This window comes from Scomber japonicus, chromosome 8, assembly GCF_027409825.1.
Source record: "Scomber japonicus isolate fScoJap1 chromosome 8, fScoJap1.pri, whole genome shotgun sequence".
Lineage (NCBI taxonomy): Eukaryota > Metazoa > Chordata > Actinopteri > Scombriformes > Scombridae > Scomber > Scomber japonicus.
In genome coordinates this window covers 18,160,033-18,185,730 of record NC_070585.1, presented here as the reverse complement: position 1 = coordinate 18,185,730, position 25,698 = coordinate 18,160,033, and positions in this window count along the sequence as shown.

The following is a 25,698-nucleotide window of genomic DNA, read 5'->3' as shown; positions in this document are numbered from 1 at the left end:
ACACTCACAGACATATCCAGACAAACTCCTGCCCACACACATATAGAGGAATAAATGTACATCACTGCATATTGTCTGTACAGTACAGCATGCACAAATTATTTAGAGAGAAACACAGGCATGCAAGCAGAAAGATCCACATGCCTATTCTTTCCACATACACATATGCACAAGCAAACAGAGCATTACTTCACTTTCATGCTGCCACATAGACACTCTCTATGGAGAGGAGATTGTGACGCTAAACTAATAAAGCCAGCATGGTGGCCACTGCAGGGGCTGGGGCACTGTTGTGAGTAGCCCCCTCAGTCCCAGCTGTACTTCTTGCCTCTCTTTCTTGTTGTCAAGCATGGCAGGACTATATTACAGGCTTTTGCCCTCCTCATGCGCAGCCAGTATCATACTGGTTCACTATCAGTACTATGACCTAAGAGACCAACTAAACTCGGTAAATGGTGTGTTAATGAATCACATGTTAATAGAGAAAATGAATGAAAAACAGGAGTGCTGTATTAAGTCATGCCATCTTTTTTACAGATGCACACACAGCATGCAATCGCTTAGGGGGAAGTTAGAAGAAAGCAGTTTGAAATGCCAAGGCACTAATGTAATCAAATTATGCTACTTGGCTCTGTTTCTGAGATAAGTCCTTCTTTTACGTGAGGCATGGAAGAACATTTCAGCAGAAGAATGGCGTGACCAGTGATGGAAGAGCAATCTATTATGACAACATGACTGGCATTGTTAAATAGTTTCATTGCTGTGAATAAATCTAGATGTTAATGTGGAATTTAGCCTTTGGCCAAAAGGACAGTCTAACTTGCAGGCCCAGGCAGTTGTGTCACCCCACAGGCAGGAGATATGCTTCAGGCACAGAACACTCTCAAGGTCTTGGACATTATGGGATTAAAGTCCATATCTTTTTTTTCTCTCAATAACAAGCAGAGTCAAAGCTCAAATGAAAATGTGCATTGTTAAAAGTGAATATAGTTTAAGGGAGTTATAATGAAAAGTTGAAATCAATCAACATCAATTATTTTTGTTTTGCAGCATGTGCACTTAAATTATGCCCTCTGCACTGCTTGCTATTTCTTAATGACCCGGCTTACCATTGAGTTCAATGACACAAATGTGTTCAAAGGAGCAACATGAGTTTTGAAAGGAAAAAAAAGATCGGAAAAAATAGAGAAAATTATCCGTCTTCTTCACCAATTTATTTTTGGAAATTCTGTTAATCAAAGGCAAGAGTGGACAATCACAGCTCCATAGTCATCTTCTGAGTTGATTTGATTTTTCTAACCCGTCAGCTCATCAGAACTTGATGTTTATTAACCTGAGCAGATCAAAAAGAGAGAGAAACTTCAGGCTCATCAGTAGGTGTAGAAGTGAAATAACTTAGAAAGAAGAACTTCTGCAACAAGAGGTCAGTGGAAACATTTAGAAATAGAAACATATTTACATGTAGTGACATGTACTGCTTAATCTAAATATGAGTCATGAAATGAAAACCATGTACTGTAGAAAGTAAATAAATCATTCATTTAAAGGCTATAAGCAAGGCTAGCATGTCTAGCTGGTATGCAAACAGGCTACAACTTTGTCTTTACTGTAAGCTATATATGCTTGTGCCTGGAAGGAAAACAATTATAGAAATGCTTTATGTACACGGCACAACAACAGTACTTTCATTCCCCATAGGAATTGTTACTCTGGTATGCATTTGGCATGAGTCAACTACAGTTGTTGAAACAAAGTTTCTAGGATTCTGACTAAATTAATACATTTTTGTTGACTGCTCATCTCAAAATCACCTAACATCATGTACGTCCAATTGTATGAAATGTTCATTTTATGTTGAAATTGTGCTTGTAGAATTCAGATGAAGAATCAATATATATGGAATTTTTTTTTCCATTGTTTTGACACTGATTCAATTCAGGTTTCGCTTCTTCCTTCCTGAAAGAATTTCTACCAGGAAATTGCATTATGAAGGCATCACCCACCGCCCAGCATTTCTATTAAAACACACGTGTCTTGATAGTAAGACAAGCATTAAGACAAGTGCAACTTGTCGTAATATGTCAGGAATTGCTCTGCTTGTGGCTGCCACGCTTGTTAATGCTGCATGTTTGAGTGTAATACAAAGGAATATGTCTTTATCACAAATTCAATATCATGGTACATTATGTGAGTCTTATAGTTAAAAATTGATCCCTGTGTAATCGGTTACATTTATTTTTTCAAGTTTTTCATCAGGTATTATATTTAAAACTAATACTGAAAATATTACCCAAATAATTTCTAAGATTTTTTTTTTTTCAAATAGGATCACACACAATCCCAAAGCCTATATGTAGCCTAGCATAGGTTAACCCGGCTACATATATGTTTGATTAAACCATGGAATTCCAGTCCAGTATTTTATAAACAATGCTCAAATGTACCATACCCATGTTCAATGCCCATGTTTAGGAAGTAGTGTGCGCTATTCTGTGAGGCAGAATATAAGGGAATAAAGCTCAGAGTGGTTAATGAGCATGAAGCAAGTCTGACTCGAATACAGGAGACATGAGATCCTGTTACAGACCTACAGTTAACATTTGCCCTTTCACAAATCGCAACTTCAATCTTTTCCTAACCCTGAGGCTTTGTTTCCTAACCCTAACCAAACCTAAAACATTGTTCCTTTGCCATAACCACAGTCTTTGCTTGACCATAACCATACCATAGTTGACATGTGAAGGTAATGTGAAAGTAATCAAAATTTGAAAAACATTTTCATTTTGGGGGGAGCAGGCTCTTCTTGTGTTGAAATAGGACTGAATTGGTATATAGAGAGCCTCTTTATATAGCTTCTCATATTATTGTCCAACTGCTGAAATGTAACCTCCAGATGAAATAGCCAAAATGATCACTCTAAATCAGTATTGTCCTGGCCCTAAAATTCAAAGCATTTTATAAATTCATAGCAGTTAAATCAATCACAAAAAACAACAATTAAAAAAACACAAAGTATGCTGGACAGAAACTCTAAATCCATACAGGTGTCTGTACTGGCTTTAATTCTAAAATTACTTTAGCTGCATTCCTGTAAACTCCACAACCATTTCTTGCTGGAAACACAATGTGATGCCTTATGTATAAAAACCTGCTCCTTTCCCAACAGTAATAAGGATTCACTGCACTGCAATTCTGCAGATTTGAATCAGGGAAGACACATTGTTGCAGTCATTTTGGTTGGAAACTGTGAAAACAAGAGGATACTGCCAATTTTGTTCTCAGTGAGGCATGATGTCGCCAAGCAATCTTTCAATTCAGACCTATGATGAGTATTAGCGCTTGCTCAATCACTGGGATAAAGGCGTAGGGTCACCTTTAATGTTGTGCAACAAAAGACCATCCTTAAAGGTCCGGTGAGCTATTGAAGTCAGTTCAGCACTATAGTCCCGCCACTGCAATGAGAAATCCTTTTTATGTCAGGAAGCTTGGCCTGATTGAATTCCTTTGCGTATCAGTGAATGGATCAAGTAAGAAAGGGGAGCAGATTTGTGCTTGTGATAAACTGTAGCCTCTGCTGAGCCAGGGATTTACAGCAGGCCATGTTGATGAAATCCACTCCTGCAGTGTGTACTTTGTAGCTACTGAGGTATTTTTAACAGCCACGCATAATCCAGATACAGAACCTCACAACACTTACAAATTACCAAATCAGGTGTTACGAATAATTAATGTTTTCCATTGTACCACCACTTAAGCCTTGCTAAGTGAATGAGTGTTGGTCACTTGAGATATTTATTGTGCTTATTTTTAATATTTGTACTTTGGCCCTAACCCTTGTTCAGTTTTAAATCATACACAGTAATACACAGTCACACCACCAAATGTATTCATTTATGTACATATTTGTAGATAGATAGATAGACAGATAGACAGATAGACAGATAGATAGATAGATAGATAGATATTTCCCATTAGCCTGAATTGACCGGTAATGTTTTATTGACTGGTGATGTTTTGGGGTATGTTTTGGGCCATTTGCTGTGCAGGTGTGTCACAGGGACAGAACCTGCAGTGTGCTGTGGCTATCAAGATGAGACTGCAGAAAAGTAATAGCAGTCACAATAGCTGAAACCAATAAGAATAGAAAGTACAGAGAGGCCCAATGTGCAGCATAAATGGCCCATTTAAAACAGGTTGAACATGAGCATCGGTTTTCAATCTGAGAGAGACAATTAGGGGGCTGAAAAGCAATGCAGTACTGGCGCATAGCCTGTACGCAGCTCTTAAACAGATAGGATCATGTTTTAGTTACTGTTTCAACACGTTTGATTAAAAAGTGCAAAATATAATGGGTAGTTTAATACACAAAAATGTGTCACTCTTTTTCTTATGCTGATTTTTAGCATTGCTTCTGGCTGCTTTACCCACTCAGAAAATCACAATAATGAAAAATTGTATGGCTCCACTCCAACTACAAGAGTTTATAGGTTCAGGTTTTGCAATTCATTGCACACAGATTCACTCAAATACCTGAGAGTATTTATTAACAATGTTGTTGCTAATTGTCTCATTAATTTGCTAAATTTTATATATTTTTTAAGGGTACATCTCAGAAACAGAAAATTGGCAAGTAGCACTCTCCACAATATAGAGTACTTACTATTTGTGGTTAGCAGATACTTGGAACAGATCCAATATTAAGTCACCCCAGCTTCAGTAATGAAACATCTCTGTGGACCTACACAGAAAAGGGGGTTATGGGTTTGATCATGTTTTACGTTATGCAATGTACACATGTAAAAGAAACCTGCATGTTCACCTACCTGCAACCCAGAGGTGAATCCTCAGAGAGCTTAAAATGCTGACTGTGCTCTAATTAAATACATGTGTATTGTTGTTATTTATACATCACAGATGGATAACATTTAAAGACATTGAGGTACGCATATGCAAATAGAATTCCATTACTTTACATTCATTTGACAGGACTAACTGAACTAATTAAAAATAAAATAAAACTCGTTTTTGTTCATTCATACAATGTGTTTTTGAAATACAGTTTTGCTATTTGATCCTTTTTTCATGAAATTTGTAATTACAGTCTTACATGATATCCTAGTAAATATTAAGATTAAATGATGATTGTGTTTGTAATTTATAAACTCTTTATCATGATATAAGCATGATTTTGAAAAGAATGATTCAGAGTACAGAGCAATCCTGTCTCATAGAAATCACATTTATATAATATTTGACTATTTATCCAATTACATTATGATGACATACATATTTACTGACTGGCTTATTTTCACAAGCAACATTTTTTCAAATGAATGCGTGTTGGTCAAGGTGGATGACGTGGTTAGCTTTAGGCAACAAAAGCACTTTGGTTAGAGTAACACTGTGTGTATACATGGTTTTTCAGTTTTTCATCTCACATGCATCTTATGGAGCAGATAAGCTTCTATTTTAAGGAATACAGACCATGTATCAGAGACATATTGTTACACTTTTAGTATATTTTCCTCAGTTTTATGGAATGAAACCTAACTATAGTGATTATGTGTTGAGCTCTGAGCACTTCCAAAATGCACATGACCTAAACTCAACACTGTGGCTAACACATCCTGTGTGGACACACAAACAGCACTAGCTGCTGCTGCTCACAATATGGATGATATAACAGACATCCCAACCTGCAAACACGATCCATCCGCAATATTGGATCGAATTTGCGGGTGTCAGGGAGCTGCTATCAATATGCGGGAGACTCCTGGAACTCCCGGGAGAGTTGGGATGTCTGATATAATGTGTAGAGACAGTGTTAGTGAATTATTGTGGTTTTGGACAAATGTTAACTAACAGTTTAATAATACTGTAGATAGTACAGTGCAATCAGATCTTTTGTTGTATGATCTGATATTTAGGTGTAAATGAAATTAAATACATTGTTACTGAACGTTTTATACATAAGTTCAGTATCATCATTTTCAGGCCTTGCGAGATAATTTAATTAAGCACATTCTTTCATAATGCAGGCATTTCCATCTAAATGTACTTACAGTTGCAAATTAGTGGTTTATAAATGAAATGTCTAGGAGACAGGGTTGTATTTTTATTGGAGGTTTAGAGCAATGGATTTGGTTATGTCCTTGTAAGTGGTATGAATTTTAATTCAAGAGGTAATGAAACTCTCTAGTTTCACTTGCCCTTTTTTGTCTTCTTAGTACTGGGAAAGTATTTGATCTGCACTGTAATAAATACAACACATCCAACATTTCACAATATACTATATATATTTTCAGAGCTTATAGTGAACGAGTGAAGTCATTTTCCCCCACTGCATCATCCACCCAGTGTTCCCCAACCTTCCAAATCCCACTTGAACCCCAGGGAAGAATATTAGCTATTGTGCCACATTTTCCACATAGGTAGCTAGGAACACTAGATTATCCAACATAGTCCACCAGACAATATATCAAAAAAAGTGTTAGAGTATACTGACATCCCAGGATGTGAAATACACTTCAGGGGCTCAGGCTAAAAGGTTTTGCTGTATTATATTATCTTGTCATCAGTAAAGAATAAAAGCATTGAAAAGTGTGGGTGGCAATATGGTGTATTAATGGTGGCAATAGGTATTAGCAGGATTTCTAAGAAACTCTTTGGTCAGAAACTGTCTGCAGTATGTGTATAATATTGTACTTTATGTCCTGTCTTTCAGTGTGCAGTTCTTGTCACCAATAACAACTTATCCTATGAAGACATCAGTTATTGTTTTATTATACCAGCCTCCACGCATGGGCATGAACAGGAGGAGTTATTGTTGTTGACAAATACATTGATAAACACTTATATCTAATAACAACTACATTACAGTGTGAGTCTATGCTTACTTACACTTAGAAATGCCACAATTTAATTAAATGGACTTTAAGTAAAATATTGCCACTATGGTAATAGATTAGATGATGGAAAACATCTTGCTGTGGAACCAATTGGTTGCCATAGACACTACCATAAAAAAGGGGAAAAAACACCTCTAACCTTTATTGGGACCATTTATACCTCCATTGCTCCAGCTGATGGTATCGAGCAGTAACTGTCTCGGATTTACGATGGTTGCCCTGCGCTGTGTTTCACTCCTTCGCTCCCTCCCTCCTTCCTTCCAAGTAAGAATCAACAAAATAGACATATAAGGCTTTTATTTGATCAGCATAGTTTGTATTTCCAACACTGTAACTCCTGTAAATGTGTTATTGACACCAGGCCGAACACATGCCAGGTGAATGAAATCCAGTCAAATGTAAGTATGACAAATAATAATAATAATAATAATAATAATAATAATGGAATAGGATTGTAGATCTGAAAATTGAATTAACCATGTCACTTATTTGAACTTTTGATACAGATATACAGGCCTTGATAAAGAGTTCTTCCTTGGGATCAAAATTTGTACCACAAAATAGTGAAGAGTATGTGCAAAGCATCATTATGTTAAGTCACTGTTGGGGTAATTGTGGAACACATAAGAAAATACGAATGGCCTACAATATGTTCTTCATGGCATTTAGAAGCATCTTACACAAAAGGGATGAAATTGCTTTGAAATGTTATTGGCATACCATTTTACACTGTTCCTTTTAGTCTACCACATAAATCATGTTTATGTTGTCTGAGATGCATTGTCATTCAGAAAGCCACAAATAACTCTTTTTTACCCTCGGCCAACTGATTTCTGTGTTCCAGCACTGCTTGTTTATTTATGACCAACATGAGAGCAATGCACAAGAAAGCCCTGTCACTTTTGGGCATTGTTTAATCATATTTTTATGATTTAACTCCTGAACATTCACAGGAATACATTTGAATCTGATTTGTTAAGGTTTCTGTTGTATATTTTTGTGTGCGGTGCCTTGTTAGATACAAAATGATAACAGGAAATTACAAAGGAAAGCAGTCCAGTGGAATTAAGAGAGAAGAGATAAAGATGATAGAAACATATCAGCATATCATATTGCTTCAGATGTCTAGACAATGAATAAGACAATGCTAGTTGAACACGTACAGTACAGCCTTTTCATGTTGACTATCTGAGTTACTCTCAGTTCACTAAACAGTGATACAGATCAATCGATGAGAACAGCAGAGACATAGACATTGTGTAGTTGGAGATGGCTGTCATGGTGCTGACATCTCTGAGAAGTCCTTTATTTGTTTTCTTTGATTTTAACAAAGACACCTTTTGGAAAAAAATATACCAACAAAATGTGTTGATCAAATTGTGAGTTTGAATAGATCTAAAGCTGCTATAATTAATCATTCATAACAACCATTTAAAGATGTTTATTCCCAAAAAAGCAGTGACAAAAAGAAATAGGATATCCATTATTTTTCATATTCTGTCACTTCAGATCAATGTAGATGGTGTAACATGTATCATTACAGTGATCATTGTTTCTTAAATGTTCTCACTGAGAGTCCAGCCATGCAAATAACCAGTTTTAGTGCTTAATCATACTTCAAAACATACTGGAGACTTAAAAATGAACACATTTTATATATATTATTGTTCTGTATGCTACTTGGTTTTACAGTCTGACAACATGCTGATGCTTTATAATTTAGTATGCCTTTATTATGCTACATCCAGCACATTTATTATGCGCCAGTAGATTTACGGGATTGAGGATTTTCCCTCAGCACTTGATCCATCCAGTTCATGTTGAATTCCTCGGTCTTGCATCTGAATGTGAGTCTAAAAACACTAGTCCTTCCTCTGTGGTAGAGATGCTAAATAACGCTTGAAGAAGTAAAGTTGAGAAAACGTGCTACATCCCTGGTGGCAGCTCAGTCCTCCTTCACACTATCACCGCAGGCTTCATGAGCACTGAAACATCTGTATAGCCAGAAAACTCCTCAAAAGAAACTGAGAATTGTCTCAGGGCAATACCAGAAAGCATAATCAGAAGCTGATGCTTTGTTCATACCCGGAGTGTTGTGCAGTATGGGGCCTTGCATCTGAACTCATAGAAGTCATGTCACATCACAGTGGGCTTTGGCGTCCTCTGGGCTCTAATTGCGACATGGGGAAATGAATTTTCTAGCTATGACCTGTCTAGGATTTGTAGCCTGAGCAAAGTGACAACACTTCTCATTACATGTAAAGAAAGATTTCATCTCTTTGTAATCACACACACATCCTTTCTAATTCAACAATCTATTATTTAATTGCTATCATTTATTCTGACAGAATAACTATGCAGAACATGTATTTTTTTCTTCTCTTTTTCATTTCACTTCTGATGATTCACCAATATTAATGATAAGAAATTTAGAAATGAAAACTAGAACCAAACGTTATCTGTTTTCTGTACTGTAGTAACTGAATAACTGTGATAATTAACACTTTTCACATTTTTACAATTTCAGCAGGCTCCCCAGAGTCCCTTACCGTATGAAAACTCAATCAAACCTCTCTTATACAATACTGTTGGTAGAAAATGAGTCATTACATTGTAACTTCATGCTGCCAAGATGCCATGCACTCTTCTGGAGAGCTCATGTCATGTTTGTAGCAACTTGATAGTCTCAGTCTCAACAGCACATAGCATTCTGTATTGCTGTCTCCTTTATCTGCCAGGGTAAAGGAAGCAGAAGAAAAGCAGACAGAGAAGCATTATATTTAAATTACCTTTCCATATTCTGGTGGATTTCATTGTGATCCTTTTTTTTCATATAACATCCATTTTATATAGTGGTTTAACTAAGTGATATTATTTATGAAATGCAACCACACACCCTTTCCTGCAGCTGTGCAGGACTCCCTGTCATCAAATTAACAGGAGTATGAGACAGTGAACTAAAAAATGCTTGCTGCCAGGGACTATCATAGTCACTGGCTGCAAATGCACCAGGCCCTGTCATGCAGATAATCATCCCTCTGCTGCAGGGAATTACGGGCCTACATGGTGGTGGGTGTCAAGGGGCCAACGGGTGATTGGACTCCCCTCTATGTCCTCCGCCTCCACCAGACCTGTCAGAGACCCGGTACTATCCATGTGCTCCAGTGTGACAAGAGTGACCCGGAGCCTCTGATCCCGTCCCTTGCATCGGTGGCACTCGCAGGCCTAATCTGAAAGCAGCATCGCAATGGCAGGGTTCGGCACCACTGGAGGCCACGCAGTGAGGACAGGTCATTACTGCCGCGCCCTTCAAAGAGAGCTCTTCACAGTGCTGCTGCCTCTCTCCACTCGATCACACTTGGCACAGGGCACTTCTCATGCCTGCTGAGCATTTTTACCAACACTTTACATCCCTACGGGAGGCCAAAGGCCTAGGTAAGGCCAAACTTCTACTCCCCAGAAACCTAGCCCTCCTACTTTTAATAAATGTGTATTCACAGCATCAGATACACTAATTACTGTATTTTAGAACAATCCTTTATACAGTGGGAGGTCCATGGTACTGCCACTTAAGAAGAAAAAAAGAAAAATCTTACAGTGTTGTTTCTTCATTGCCTTGGTGATGCCATGCTTGGATTGCACCGCTTTACACTCCCATTTGTACCTAATGATAGATTTCAAAGAGCATGACAGCAAATGAAGAATATTTTTTTTAGTCCCTCAAACCCCCACTCCCCACCCCCTCGTCTTCTTTGCGTTTTAAGAGGCATGAAGTCGGCTGGGTTTGTCAGTAATGGTTGATAACTAATTCATTGGTCCTCTCTCTTTTTCAGAACCCAGTGGTTTTCATCTTATTTCCCACTTTAGAAGTTTCACTTTTAATCTTTTACTTAGTCGGTCTGTCTGGTTTCTGAATCCCATGCTGGGTGTTTTATATGACTTACCAACAATAAAACTGTCTTTATGAACTCATTGCATCTCTAAACTTATCATTCCCTAGTGGTTGAATGTAAATGCTCAAAAATAAAAGTTTAAATTTGTGTGTTTGCATGTTTAAATGAGTAACTAATTAGTATGTAATCTTCAATCATTTGAACATGAGTAAATCGAGTTACTCCCACGTTTCTAAGCAGTGAAGCATGGTGCATAATTTTTAAATATCAGAGAACAATATCAGCCATAACTGGAGGCTAACTGACTGGAGATCCACCCGAGGCCAGTGTTTTTGGGACTGCAGGCAATATCTATCATAATCAAAGCCCTTTTTTATGCAAATGTGTGCTGACTGACTCTTTTAGAAGTAGAAAGGCTTTTGTATTTCCTATTGAGAATCACTCTCATTAGGAAATGGAAATTCCGCTTTTAAATGAGCTGCAAAAGCAACTTACAACTGCCTTGCTATGTACATCATGGCTGTGCCACATTTGCAAATTTCAAGCTGCACGATTATAATACAGCTGTAACAGAAGAGAAACTTAATTTGTCAATTTTGAAGATGTGCAAACAGGTATGCAGTTTTACAGTGATACAGTGTGTCAGTTTAAAATTGATCAAGACAGGCAATGTCTCTTTCTGTTTTTGTAATGTCTGGTGTTTTTGCCGTTAATACCATGATCATCACTAAGGATAAAAACAGAAATAAAGAGCGTCAAAGCAACAGGACAGCAGCTTGGGGCTCTGTTAGTGATGTCTCCGGAACAATGGTCTTGGCTGTCTCACATCAATGTCTAAGTTTAAATCGTCTGCTATTAAGTGTAAAAGCAGACTTTTTCTTGCTGCATTCAAAAGCACAGATTCTCAAAGGTCTGTTTTTGTACTGTGGCAGCAAACTTTTGTCTGCAGAGCCACTAATCAAAGAGTGGCTCTGCAGTGAATATCACAAAAGTGACCATTATGAAAGAGCTGATAAGAATCTCTAAATTAAAGAGATTTTAATTTACAAATCTGTGGTGGGGTGTGAAATGCATTATGCAATAAACTATTGCCCTCTGTTGGGCAATGGGGCTATCTGCACTGGTTCTGGCATGCAGTGAAGAGGTTATCGGAAGAGACAGACTGTGAGAATGACATCTCTCTTCGACCATCACTTAATTTATTGTAAAAAAAAAAGAAAAAAAAGGACATTCTCAACAGGGTTATATTTTTACTATTTATATAAACACTATGACTTTGATCTGTACACATGAGCCTGTGCTGTTCATATTCTCTGTGTATTTTCAGTCTGGAGCAACAGTGTTGCCAGGACTCCACACCTCCCGCTTTCTTTTAATGTAGTTTAGGTGGATAATTGGATAACACAGGTTTATCCACAGCAAGCACTTTGTATGAGCAATCCAATTTCACATCCTCCTGAAGGGAAACCATTATTCTTAACCAGGGCTTGATACTCCAGTCACCCTTGTGCAGAAATGCAGCACAAGGTTCTCCCCAAATCCTATCAGCTTCTAACCTTGTTAGCAGCCAATATGTATTATTGTGCTATAATTCCATATTTTGCCCTGTCCTCACCGTGGCACCAGCATTTGAAAAGATAAAGCTTTCGCTGCCGCTTTGTTGACAACAATGCCTTGGTGGACTGTTTGTCTTCTCTCCGTGAACATTGGCACGTTTGACTTCACTGTTCAAACCAACATCTCTGGCAAACCTTTTAACCATTTTGTGTTCTGTTTCAGAAGAGGCCCTGCAAGCACAGTACTATACCTTGTGTTGATATTCCAAAACATTAAAAATGTATACTAAAATTGATGGCAACTCAAATCCTCCCAAATGTCCCAGCAGGCAGAAAGAAGCCTACTTTCTTAATATTGACTAATTTAATTGATCAAATCTAAATTAAAGAAATTAAAAATGACTATGTAATATAGGTTTTAACTAAAACATTCCAAATAATACTATTACTAAACTAACTAATACTACGGATTAAACTAATGACTATGGCAAATAATAATACCCAGCAACTGGACATGGGTTTCAGTTGTGGTTTGTAATTTGCAGAGGAAGCTGCCTCCAACTATCAACTCTATTTTTGGGGTAAATGTTCTGCTTGATTGGATGATTGATTTCAGGTTTGCCAGGAAGTAGGCAAGATAGGACAATTATTTCAGCTTACAACTTGTGACATACAGTACACATGCCTCAGAAATAAATAAATGTATAAATAAAGTTTTGAAATGTAACTCATTGGCTTAATACCAGGCAGAATACCACTCATTGATACATTTGAAATACATTTCAAACACATTAACATTCAGAGAGAAAATGATTGAATTATTTCTTTATCTTTTCTTCATATATGAAAGTGCTTTGGAATCAGATCCTCAAAGACCCAAAACCATTTTAATTTGGAGTCGTAAATACTAATAATGCAATCTCTTTTTTCCAGCTGAAATAGGAGATGTATGGTAATAAAACAGTTCTATCGAGATCTACCATGCCGTCTTCTCTATTGTTGTTCTGCCGTGTTTACTCTCAGTGCTGTAGGTGTTGGTCATTATATCTGTCCATCTGGCAGAGGTATGTGGTGAGAAAAATAAATAAAAATGGTCTATATACCCTGCACTGTGGGGATGTGAAATTGAAACACAAGACAGGATCTTAGTTGGGGATTTTCAAAGATTCACTGAGGACATATCTATATAAGCCTTATTATTTGCTGCATACTGCTTTCAATATCTGCATTCATATCCAGTGAAAAATGTGTTTATGAAGTATCCACGGTGTCCTGGAATACGCATGCATAGAAAACAAACAACAACAAAAAATAGCAGCGGATATTGGAGAAGGAGGCACAGGCATGTTTAATCCAATACCAGGAGACTGGACAACAGTTTGAGGTCAGCATGTCAACGTTAATTTAAGTACTTCAGCATTTTGGGAAATATGCTTGTTTGCTTTCTTTGCTAGAGTGAGATGAGAGGATCGATATCTATCTCAAGTCTGAGAGTTTCATATTGTCATTGTTAGCCTAACTTGGCATAAAGGCTGAAAGAAGGGGGAAACACCTCTCTTTAAAGATTAAAAAAGTCCATCTAAAGCTTGCAAATTGTCAAGTTGCATCTTGTTTGTTTAATCTGTGCACAAATATAATGTAAATGACCATTTGTGCTATTAGGAGCAGTGCATGTCCTATATAGTAGCTACTGTACTTCTTGATGAACAGCAATTTATCATTAACATTGTTAACATATCTCCAGCTATAGCATGGGTTGCTGGTTGTGGTCAGTGAACACTGGTTTTGCTATAGGTCACAAATTGTTATTTTGAGACAGCTTGTTTTAAAGGTGCTGGAATACTTTTTTCATGTTGGTCTGAGCTAGGCCAGTTGTTTCCCAGTGCTTCCAGTCAAATGCCATGCTAGGCTAAACTGGACCATTTCCCAGTTCCATCTCCATACATCTCAAAAGAACATTGTGCATTTCCCCATTTATCTTTTTCTATGACGTGCAATCCTGCTTGCTGTTCCCTTGCATCACATCTACAGGTACAGTACTTGATGAGAAAATGTCTACAAACACACAGTCTTCGTAATTGGTCCTTATACTGTTTGTGTAGCTGTACATGTATGGGCTTTTCTGCGAGGTGTTGTTGGTAATGAGAACCAAGTCAGTGTTGTAACCAGAACTAGGATCCTGTACCAACTGCTATCCTGAATCTTCCCCTTGCTTGCCTTCTTGAACCTCAATGACAATCTCAGTGGGTATATTAGGGAAGTATATGGAACTGTGCAAACAAGCAGGTGTTTTTGTATCAGTTCACAAGGTCCCTCAGGTCCATCTCTACCATGTCTCAGGGACTACAGGGATCACAGCTCAGGCATGCCATACAATATTGTGAACAACACAGAATAAATACACAAAACAATGACTTACACAACTTTAGAGGAAGATGAAACAAGACCTGGTGCAGTGCAAGAAAGACTGGAGACATCTGCGTCCCTCTGAGATTTAAATGTGTGTTGTTAGGCCTTTTATTTTTAGACCCACGGCTCCCAGTGGGGGTTGTAAGCGTGTAATACAGTGTTTGTGTGTACCTGCAACTAAATAACTCACTGTCAAGTACAACCACTGTGGCTTTCACTTTGCCTGAATAATCCGCACACCTTTTTTTTTTTTTCCTTAAACATTTCTACCACTCCAATTGGGCAAAGGAGCATTCCCTGGGGACTTATTACACTGTTGGCTTGTAAGCAACTGTTCAGGAAATGAATGTATTTCAAAGAACACAGGTCTATGATTTGTTTACAAGTTGCAGTTGTCCTATATGTACTGCATAATCAAACAATGTTTAATACATTGAATGCGTATCTACAGGTACATTAAGGAGAAAAGGGAAGCAGAAATAAAACGTATATATCTTTTCAGAAATGCAGTGTCAATGAGATTCAGAAGTGGCCTGTATTAGCAAGAGCATAAGACAAAAAATAATAAAGCCATTTTAGGCACACAATGTCCCTGCACTGACAGATCACAGTTCATACAATAGCAGAGCATGATGTACTCTACTGGGTAATTGGCTATCCTAAACCTGTAATTATGTGGAAATGACAAGAAATCACAGAGTATTCTTTTTTGAAATGCACAAAACCCAAGGAATTTAAAAGTAACAGTGTTTGAAAAATTAGCTGTCCTACCTGTCAACTGAGAACAATTACCCAGTTAGCTAAGCCTCTGTAGTGCTATACTCCTTATGATTCCTCACATTCATGTCTTATATGTTTGTGTTCAATAAAATAATAAATATTACAATGTGGATATTATTAAACATAAAATAAATTGTTATCATGTAGTAACTGAATATTGGATAGACTTTTCAGGTGATATTTATTAAAATATTTCAAATATAAGGACTCACTGTACCAAAAAAATGAAGAAAAGAAAGCAGAGTCCACTTTTTTCCATCCTTGAGATATTTATTAGCTGTATTAACCAACTCCATTCACTTGCTGCAGTTGTGTTCTATCTATTGTGCTGGGAAATGTAAGATTGTATTCAATATCAACATGCTGAGAAAATGTTATTTAATGTGTTGACAAAATGTCATTTTCAAATTAAACACACAGCATGATTTACAACATGTCATTGTTTTTCTATATTTTACATTCACATGAGACAATGAAGCCATGGGTATTGTTAATGTACATTTAAGTACCTTTGTTAATGTCAATGTCTTCAATGTGTAGTGTGCTTTCAGACGTTCTGCTCCCCTCACAAGTGGACCATTGGACTTCACCATAGAATTATAAAATTCAAAAAGGCACTTATTCAGTAAAAGGGATTGTCTCTATATTGTGTCTGTATTACACAGGAGATAAAGTTATGGGGATGTGCTGATCAGCATATTAACTATAATACTTACTTTTAATAACAAATGCAATATACCTAATAATAACATTACTCAGTTTCTGATAATTATTAAAATCAGATAAATAAAATTGTTGATTTTTGATTGTTTTATGGTGGTCACATTCTCAAGCACAAATAAACACACACACCTCCACGCAACCACTGCAGGAAGGTGCAGCATTGTCGTATTTTATGTGAATATAGAGTTTCATCCCTTGGGCTGTAGCCTCTGCTCTGCATGTGTGCAGCTTAGCTCCGCCCTCAGTTAAGCAGACACGCATTCCTGCAACTCTTTCTACATCCAAGACAAAGAGACAGACAGTAGAGTGGAGCAGATGAGAGATACAGAGATAACAATACCACCTGGTTGCTAACGCTAAGAGTCCCAACCTCACACCTGTGCACTGTTATTGGCTGGGAGCTATATACTCACTGCCCAAAGGTTGATGCCCAGAAGCATCCCAAACAAAGCAAGAATAATAAGAAAATACACACAGCCACACACTTCTAGTTGTTCATAAGTGATGACTGGATTAGGGTTAGGGTTAGGGTGGGTTAGGGTTAGTGTGTGATATATATGCCAATATACTTGCGTACACTACTCAATGCATAGCTTTCCATGGTACTGGTGTCTTCCCTTCAGTAAAAAAAGAAGTTACAATATGTAAGCTTTTGCCTCACAATGTAATAATAGATTAAAAGATCATAGCATGTAAGCCTTTCATTTGCAGAGTATTACTTCACAACAATACCACAGGGCATACTGATGCTCTGAGCCTCTAACAATGCCATATCTCATAGCTGAATGAGGCATTTTCAGCCTTATAAATACTGCTTTTAATGTCCCACCTGGGTCCGTTGCTCTGCCTCCCTCAGGCTATATTTCTACATGTGTTGCCAGATAAAATGATAAATTGATACATGCTGTTTATTAGGCTTTTGTTGACTCATTAATACTACGGGCCTGTATACTCAATCTTTCTTTCATTTACAGCTGTGTCTTCCTCACACTTGGGTGTAAAAGCAAAAACTTCCTCAATGTACTATCATGTTGTCAGAGGTACCATTGTACTTTTAAAATTCCACATGGGTCATGTTCATTATTGATTTAGCTGCCATTCTGCTCACAGACCTGGAACTATATGCTACGAGACCTGTCATACAGAGCATACACGGATAGCGGCTTCCATATAACATATCAAATAAAGGGCAAACACTGTATAACCCTATAATTATTGTATTCACTGCAATACGAACCATTTAAAATTTTTACTGGATTTTTCATCAAGTGTTGTGCATTGCACAACATGACAGGTATAGTCTACACATTTTTGACAGCGTTCACTGCTCTGGCTATGTCTGGCCAGGCATTGTGAGACTCGGCGCAACCACAGAGCTCCTTGGTATGCCACCAAGCCCATACAAAATCTAAAGATGAAAACAGATCATTTGGAAAAAAACATAAAAATAGTCTTGAATGAATTTCTCACATGTAAATTTGATTGTATGCATTATGCCCAACTATCAACACAAACATGTACAGACACATTATGTCTGTGTGGACATATACACACTGTCTGTGTGTACTGTGTGTACATAATATTTTGGCATTCACAGAATCACACTTATTTTGTCACATTTGAAACTGCTGAGCACTTTCATTGTGACATGTTTCATTGAAAATATGTTCTTGTACTTCATTTTCATTATTCCTGATACTTTGCAGTACAGTGTGATTGTTTCAAGCCATCTACTACCAAAAAATGCCTCACCCGAACATATTTCATGCACATTCTCCTTCAATTAATATCCAGCAAAGCTGCCATCTTTTTCATATCTGATAAAAACTCGGGGTGGTTACCAATTAGTCTGCTGTTAATTATCTCCTTCTCCTTTGATCTTGACTATGACTGCTCTGTCAGACACTCATTTATTCATCTCCTTTGCTTGGTGAGATGGACTTTTTAGATATTGCACAGATTGATGCACATTGAAAATGGCTTCAGAGGCAAGCTGGAGTCTCGTGAGAGTGCACAAATGGCTGTTGCATTTTCTTTGTATGTCTACAAGTCTACTTGCATCTCTAGATCCCTGCTGTGTAAACCCTAGCTAATTTTTTTTGTATTTATATTTTAGCATCGTTGGCGCTTACACTGTCTTTTAAACGGCCACCAAAATGCTCATAATCAATACAGCCTATTAATATGCTCTACCTATAGCCAACGCTTCCTCTGATACTCTGCTCATGAAATAAAATCTCTACCATAAACATCAAACGAGCCTCCCCATGTGCAGGGAAGGAACTGAATATTTAAGCAGGGCTCACACTGATGAACACCGTGGCACCTCCGTTTGTGTCGGGAGATAATATTCTTAGTCTTTTCTCAGTACAGTGGACAGTAAGTTGAATCTGTTTGACGCCCAGGATTAGCATTAGCGTCAACACTAAAGACAACCTCGACAACTGCCACCAGGCAATGAGAGTTAGTATGAAAAGGGGGGAAAAAAAGGTGCGTGCTTTGTAGTACAGTATGGCTTTACTCAAACATTGTGGCAGTTTTTGAACTTGCCCATAATTTCAGGGAGCTTATTTTGACATACTAAAGCATATCTTGCTGTTCACATTGACATCCTTGCTTTCACTCACACCTTTATTCACACTAAAACAGATTTCCGCTTGCTGTGAATTGGCAGTCAGCCTGGATTTCTCAATGGCATTGACCCAAACGAGTATGGAAATGAGATACGGCTCATGCATTTAAAGCCCTTTGATTTAAGCAGAATATACAGTATATACAGTACAATTCTACCATGTGCTAGTTTTCAATGAGCAGTTAATGTGCATTATTAAAGATGTACAATTTTGGGGTTTTTTTTGTTTTTTTAAGTATAGGATGAATAGATCTGCTCCATGTTTCACAATCAACACTACCAAGAAGTGAGACAAAATTGAGAGAAAGCAGGGGATAGAGGGGGCAGAGGAGAGCAGAAAACGAGATGGAAATCTGTGTCCCTCAAGCCCCGTCTTCGAGTCCCTCCAGTGAAGAATCCCACTCAAGGGTAAAGGATAATCTCCAACTGAGAGATGCTTTCCTAGCTTGGACAAAGCCTCACTTGTCAGAAAGACACTGCCTTCTGATCAGAATACAACAGGTTAAACAGATTACAAATAGCTAAGTGAGCACTGAGACACAATCACAAATTAGAGACTACTTAAATTAATTTCAAATGGATTTACACACATATAAAACACATATAGCTACAATAAATAAATACAGGGAAAATATGTTGTGTAGGACAGATTGTCAAAGACACCCAGTCATTTTAATTAAGCAAATGGTTTTACGAAAGAAAATTAATGAAAACATTGCTGCCATGCTAATCTGCACTTCTTTTTTGTTATGTGTTCACGGAGTGGAACAATTAAGGTTTGATTGCTTTTAGAATGAGCCATATCTCTGAGGTAAGCTTGCTGTCAAACCTGTGGCAATGATTTAATTTCACTCAGTTAATCAATCTGTTATGCTCTTCACATTTTTTGGATTGAGCGCAGGCACCATTTCCACTTCATGAAGGAATGGCATGGAGAGAAAAAAATCAAACAAAACCATTCATATCAACTTTGCTCAGTTTTCTGACTCTATGAAGTGAATTTCATGGTAATGTTTGCTAATTATTTTATCCCCATCCGCCCACTATAAAGGGATGTTCATTTTTTGTGCTGTCTACTTTGAGAAGGATGTCATTGCTAATGTATGGTCTTGAATAAGCACATTCACCGTGTGTCCTCCTGGGACAGGGCTAATTACGTGTTCAGAATCTACAGCATGGCTATCTGGGCTTTTATGCCTCTGTCACTTCTCATCCACTCAACTGGAGTGGATATATCCCAAGAACAACCTACAGCCTTGATTCCCTCTGCAAAAACAGGTCACAGTGAGTTCGCAGGGTGTGGAATGAGTCTAATTATTGGGGTACAGATGGGTGTAGAATACGTAATGGCGAAACATGCTTTGACCCCCCAATCCCCCCCCTAACCCCACCCCCCAGATTCAGAACAAGCAGCCACTGCCCTGTTACAGCCCCGGATGTGGAGTAGACTACTTCTAAGAAGATTGGGGGTGTTAGAAACCGTGCATTCGTAGGCTTTAGGATTAGGATTTCTGGATCAACTTGGATCAGCTGCATAATGTAATCTTATTGACATGAGGAATCACTATGACAGTCTAAACCAGAAATATAATAATCTGCATTACAGTGAAAGAAGGAAGTACTGTAGCGTCACTCTCTGAGATCGTGCCATGGCTTATCTTGTTAAACCAATATCTCTGATCATTGCTTCAGGTTGTCAGTTGAGTTGCACTATAAACAAGTTTTGATAGTAATCATGTGCCCCTTATAAAAAGTAAAAATCAACAATGTTTTTTCAATGCCAATGTTGTTCTTAAACCAAAAAAGAGAGAGCTGAGGTGAGGAGTCACAGTTGGCACATTAAAACCCAATTAAAAAAATAACTTTCTTTTTCAGTGTACACCATTTTATTCCTCTCTAATCTTGAAAAGTAAACTACAGTCCTGAAGGGTAGAAAACAAGCCCATTGACAACCTCCAAGCCCAAGGGATGCAGTTGAACGCATGCTTGGTTTGTTGTATTCACATGTAGACCCTCCCAATTCCCTTGTCTGCGTGTGTCTCTGTCTTCTGTCTGAGGGGCAGTGGATCAGAACCCCCAATACATGCAGTACACAGTTAGCAGGTCATTCTTCTGGAGCCCCACATAGCTGTCAGCGAGGCGGGCCTGCCAGATTTATCATAGTCTCTGAATTTCGTATTTCAGGCTTGTGAGGGCAAAAGTTGATGCTGACGTTCTGAGTGACAAGCTGCTTTACCGTACGGAAATTCCAACTGGACCGTTCCATATTCATGAACTGATTTAAATTCTGGCACTGTACATGGGTTCCTACAAGATATCGAGGAAGACAGTCAGTGTATCCTATTCAAATCTTATACAGCTGTCTTTGTGGAACATTGCAAGTTTTACAAGCAATGGAGGACTGCACTGGCAAGTAGCTTGTTTAAGTTTCAAAGGTTATTTCTACAACAACAGCAAATTGGTTTCAGATATTGTTTAGAGGCTAACATGTGTGCTGCAGAAGGAGGGTAGAAAGTTTCCCGTGTTTTGACACAAAGGGTCTGCCTATACGATGATGTCTGATGCCTTGTGCAATAGTAGATATTTGAATTATGTACTGTAACCATACTGTACAGCCTTCAAATTAATACTTTTACCTCGCCATGTATTTTTTCAAAAACATACAGACCATTAGATACTATACATATTTCAGTATTGTTTTTTGAGAAATGTGCTATACAAAATGTATAATTGTTCTGATTGAATTAACACACATAAAAGCAGGGCTACAGCCAGGATTTTAGAAAAACAAAGATCCAGACTCTTAATAATGCCAACGCATTCACACAAAAAAACATCTCAAAGGTTTTAAATATTTGGATAGATTTTATTTACTGGCACAAAGTTAAAAATGTTTGAAAGCCTCCTCCACACTGCCAGGAAATTGTGGCTATACTGTATACTGAATACTTTATTGGACAGAGTATTGAACCTCAATACAATGTGAGTACCAACCAAATTGTGTCTGTGTCACTACTAAAACTGTAAAGTATTAGAAGTTGGCACTGAATGCTTGGTCCGATTCTTGGCTTGTTGTCTTTGATCATTTAGACTCTGATTTAAATCAGCAAACTTTAACAAACTGTAGACTAACTTTTATAAAAGCCTAAATGAAGGTGTTCATCAATACATACCCAGTAGCCTTTTGGACAACACTCATTTATACGTACATGCCTGCAATTCTGATCAAATTCTTATATCTCTTTTAATCCCACCACTAAATTATTATATACACTCTTTTTTTGTAGCTTTTTTCAAAATGTTGTGCCCACTCTTCTGACATTTTGGCTGTGAATGTTTACCAAAGCATTTGTTCAGCATGTTGCACTGCATGCCCCTCAAGCCATGGGAGCCATAATCAGAGCACAGACCTGTTGTTTGTATGTTTTATTGACTTGCTCCAGGGTCTTCAGCGGGGTCTCACACTCCGGTGTCCGCAAGACTAATCGTAGCCTTGTCCCAGGCTTGTAAGGTGGAAGCACACAAGGCAACATAATAAACAAGTTCAAAGCGAAGCTCTCTTTGAAAGACATGCATGAGTCACTTCCCTAGGCCAAATATGATGTGTGTGCTGCCACAAATATTACATTATAGAAATCTATTGGAAAGAGTGAGTGCCTGAGTGCTGGGTAAACTTCAACATTATGTTCCTTGGGACAATGAGATTTTATTGAGCAGCTGTACTCTGAGAACTCTCGTCAAAAAAAAAGAAGACTAGGCTAGGTTTGATTTGAAAATGTCACTCTGTTCTTTCCAGAATGAAGCAAAGCTACGGATGTTTATGCAATGAGAAAATGTTTTTTTTATTTTTTTTATTTTGTTGTTTCTTTTTCCATATCTAATATTCTGGATGCACTGTGCACAATGCCAATGACCAGGTAGGATTTGTGTATCCTAGTTTTGTAATTCTTAATTTACCATACACTAGTTGTCGTATCAATGATGAAAGCACACAGATTTAACATTTTAATGTTGCCTTCTACATGCAAGAAACGAGCAATGTACACCAGATTTCTCTCTGCAGCTGTCACCTCTACAGTATGTTATTGTTTATGCTGTATATGATGCCAAACAGGCCCCATACAACAGAAAAGAAAACCCTCTGAATCCAATCACAGCAGTCAGATTGAGTCATGCAAATGCTATTTCTATTACATTGCGGAACCATGTGAAACAAACCTGCTGCTGTCACCTCCATCCTCATAAAACCTGGAACCAGCCCTGATATCCTGAGCAGCCCATGTCCAGTCACTCTTTTCTGTCAAAAATACTGGAACTTGTTGTCACCTCCCAACTGGAAGTCAACTCCATCTCCACCGACCTGTTCAAATCACTTCAATCCTGTTTCTATACACAGCACAGTACTGAAACAACACTCCTCAAACTCACCTACTCTTCTTCTTAGACTCTGGTGACCTCACTGCAGCGTTTGACACCATGAACCATATCATACTTCTCTCCTGCCTTGAATCCTCCCTTAATATGGTACTTCCCTGTCCTGGTTGTAATAATATCTCACAAACAGACCACAGCTCTACAACATCAACAGCTGCACCTCCTCCAGAGCTCCTCTGTCTCAAGGTGTCCCCCAGGGCTCAGTGCTTGGTGCCCTTCTGTTCATCCTCTACATGCTCCTCCTTGGTAATTTCATACATCACCATGGTCTCCACTTCCACTGCTACACCGATGACATCCAACTCTACAACCCCTCTAAATGCATCACCTCACTGCAAATCACTCCCAATTGATCAACTGCCTCAAATCTCTCATCAAACCTATTCACAACTTTTGTGTCACAATCAATAACAGCAACCATGTAAAAAATCAACTGAACTGCCTTTTTTCACCTCAAAACCATAGCTTATCTCTACCCATCACTCTCCTTCTCTGCTGCTGAAACTTTGATTCATGCTTTCAAATCATAACTTGATGGACTATTGCAATACCATTCTTTTTGCACATCATCCAAACTCCAGAACTCTGCTATACTTGCCTGCTCACCCACTCACCCACTCCCCCTCCCATGACCACATCCACATCGGAGCTAAATCAAAGTCCTTTTTCCTCACCACACAAAGTCCTCCATAACCAGGCCCCCTCCTACCTTACCGACCTGCTTCATCACCACACTCCCTCCTGCAGCCTTCGCTCCTATGATGCCAGCCTCCTCTCTCCACCACTCAGGCCCAAGATCAGACCAGATCTGGAGCAACAGAGCTTCCCCCTCTTTCTTGAATCTCTCTCCCCAAACACAGATGAGACTGCACCGATCTGCTCATTTCAAAACACTAATCAAAGCTAACCTTTTCAGATCAGTTTTAAATGTGTGATGTATCACGTTTTTTCAGTATGTTGTTTTCTATGATATATAAATGTGAATAATTACATTGTATTATCATTGTTATTATAAAAAGCTCTTGACAAACTGAGTGTTCCTCATTACACATTGGTCTGGCTTACATTTAATTTAACATGCATTGGTTTGACTGTTGAAACAATCTACACTGCACTGATGAGGACTGCAAGGTAGTTGCAAAGTCTTCAGTGCTATTTTTATTTTTTTTTCATTTAGGAAAGTGCTCCTTTAAAGGGAATAGTTTTAAAGTATAAAGTTATTCCTTTGGCTCATGACATATTTTATTTGAACATTACCAAGCATGAGAGGAACATTTGACAGACAAAAAAGAAAATAAATTCCACAGGGGTCAAGGTGAACTGGTACAGTAAATCTCAAATCTGTCAAAAAACAATCTGTAATGTTTCTCCAAATAAAAATACCAGGTGTACAATAGCCATAACATTACTGAAACATCTTCAACATGGAACCAATATTCTTGCTGTCATGCTGACTTACTCTGAGTACAGTGTATGTGGAATATGGAATACACTATATCATTCACAGTGGACTTAGACTTATTGGTTGAGATCATTATCATAGTGTGCATTTTCTAATAGTTCAGCCTACACAAAGATAATTCTATAATAATAAAGCTACCAAACTTATGAAACATATTTCTCCAAAAATAATGCACGTTTTTAAGGTCAATGGGGATGAGTCCTTAAATCCTTGAAGCCCAATATATAAAGACTTTTTTAATTTCCTCTCATGAAAACGACACACACAAATGTGATTTGGGCATATCTCGCAAGCAGCATTCATGTATCATGTTTTATTACTCTCCCTTGTTGTCTCCAGTCAGACTGATCATTGACGCACTCAGACAAACAGGTTAAAGCATGGTTGGATGGCGTGACTAAATCATTCCCTTTAACATATGTGTGTGAGCTTGCATAATATCTTTCCCAGAGACCGTTTACAATCTGACAAGCAATAATGAATGCCAGTAGACTTATTGCCCTGAAAGATAAACTTTAATCAGGCTCCTTTGCCTTTCTTCTGTTTGAGCATGCCTTGGCATATCCTGCGTTGTATTCTCCACAGTGAAGGCAAATAGCAAATGGGAAGTTATTTAAGATTTTTCATTTAAATGTGAAGGCCTCTGCTAATATAATCACCTATGAAATTGGCAGAAGTGACCCTCCAATCATTCTCTGTTTGATTCATTCTAACCACAGACTGTTGTCCTATTAACTGAAGCACATGGCCTGCACTTTTAAACTTGTAGGATGTCTGGAGATTTTTATCTGTAAATGTCAAGATTCATTCAAGTTCTGTCGTGTGGTTCAGCTGCCCAAATGTAATTTGTGCACAGACATTTCCATTCAGGCACTAAACTAATATTATTATTATTCTCTCT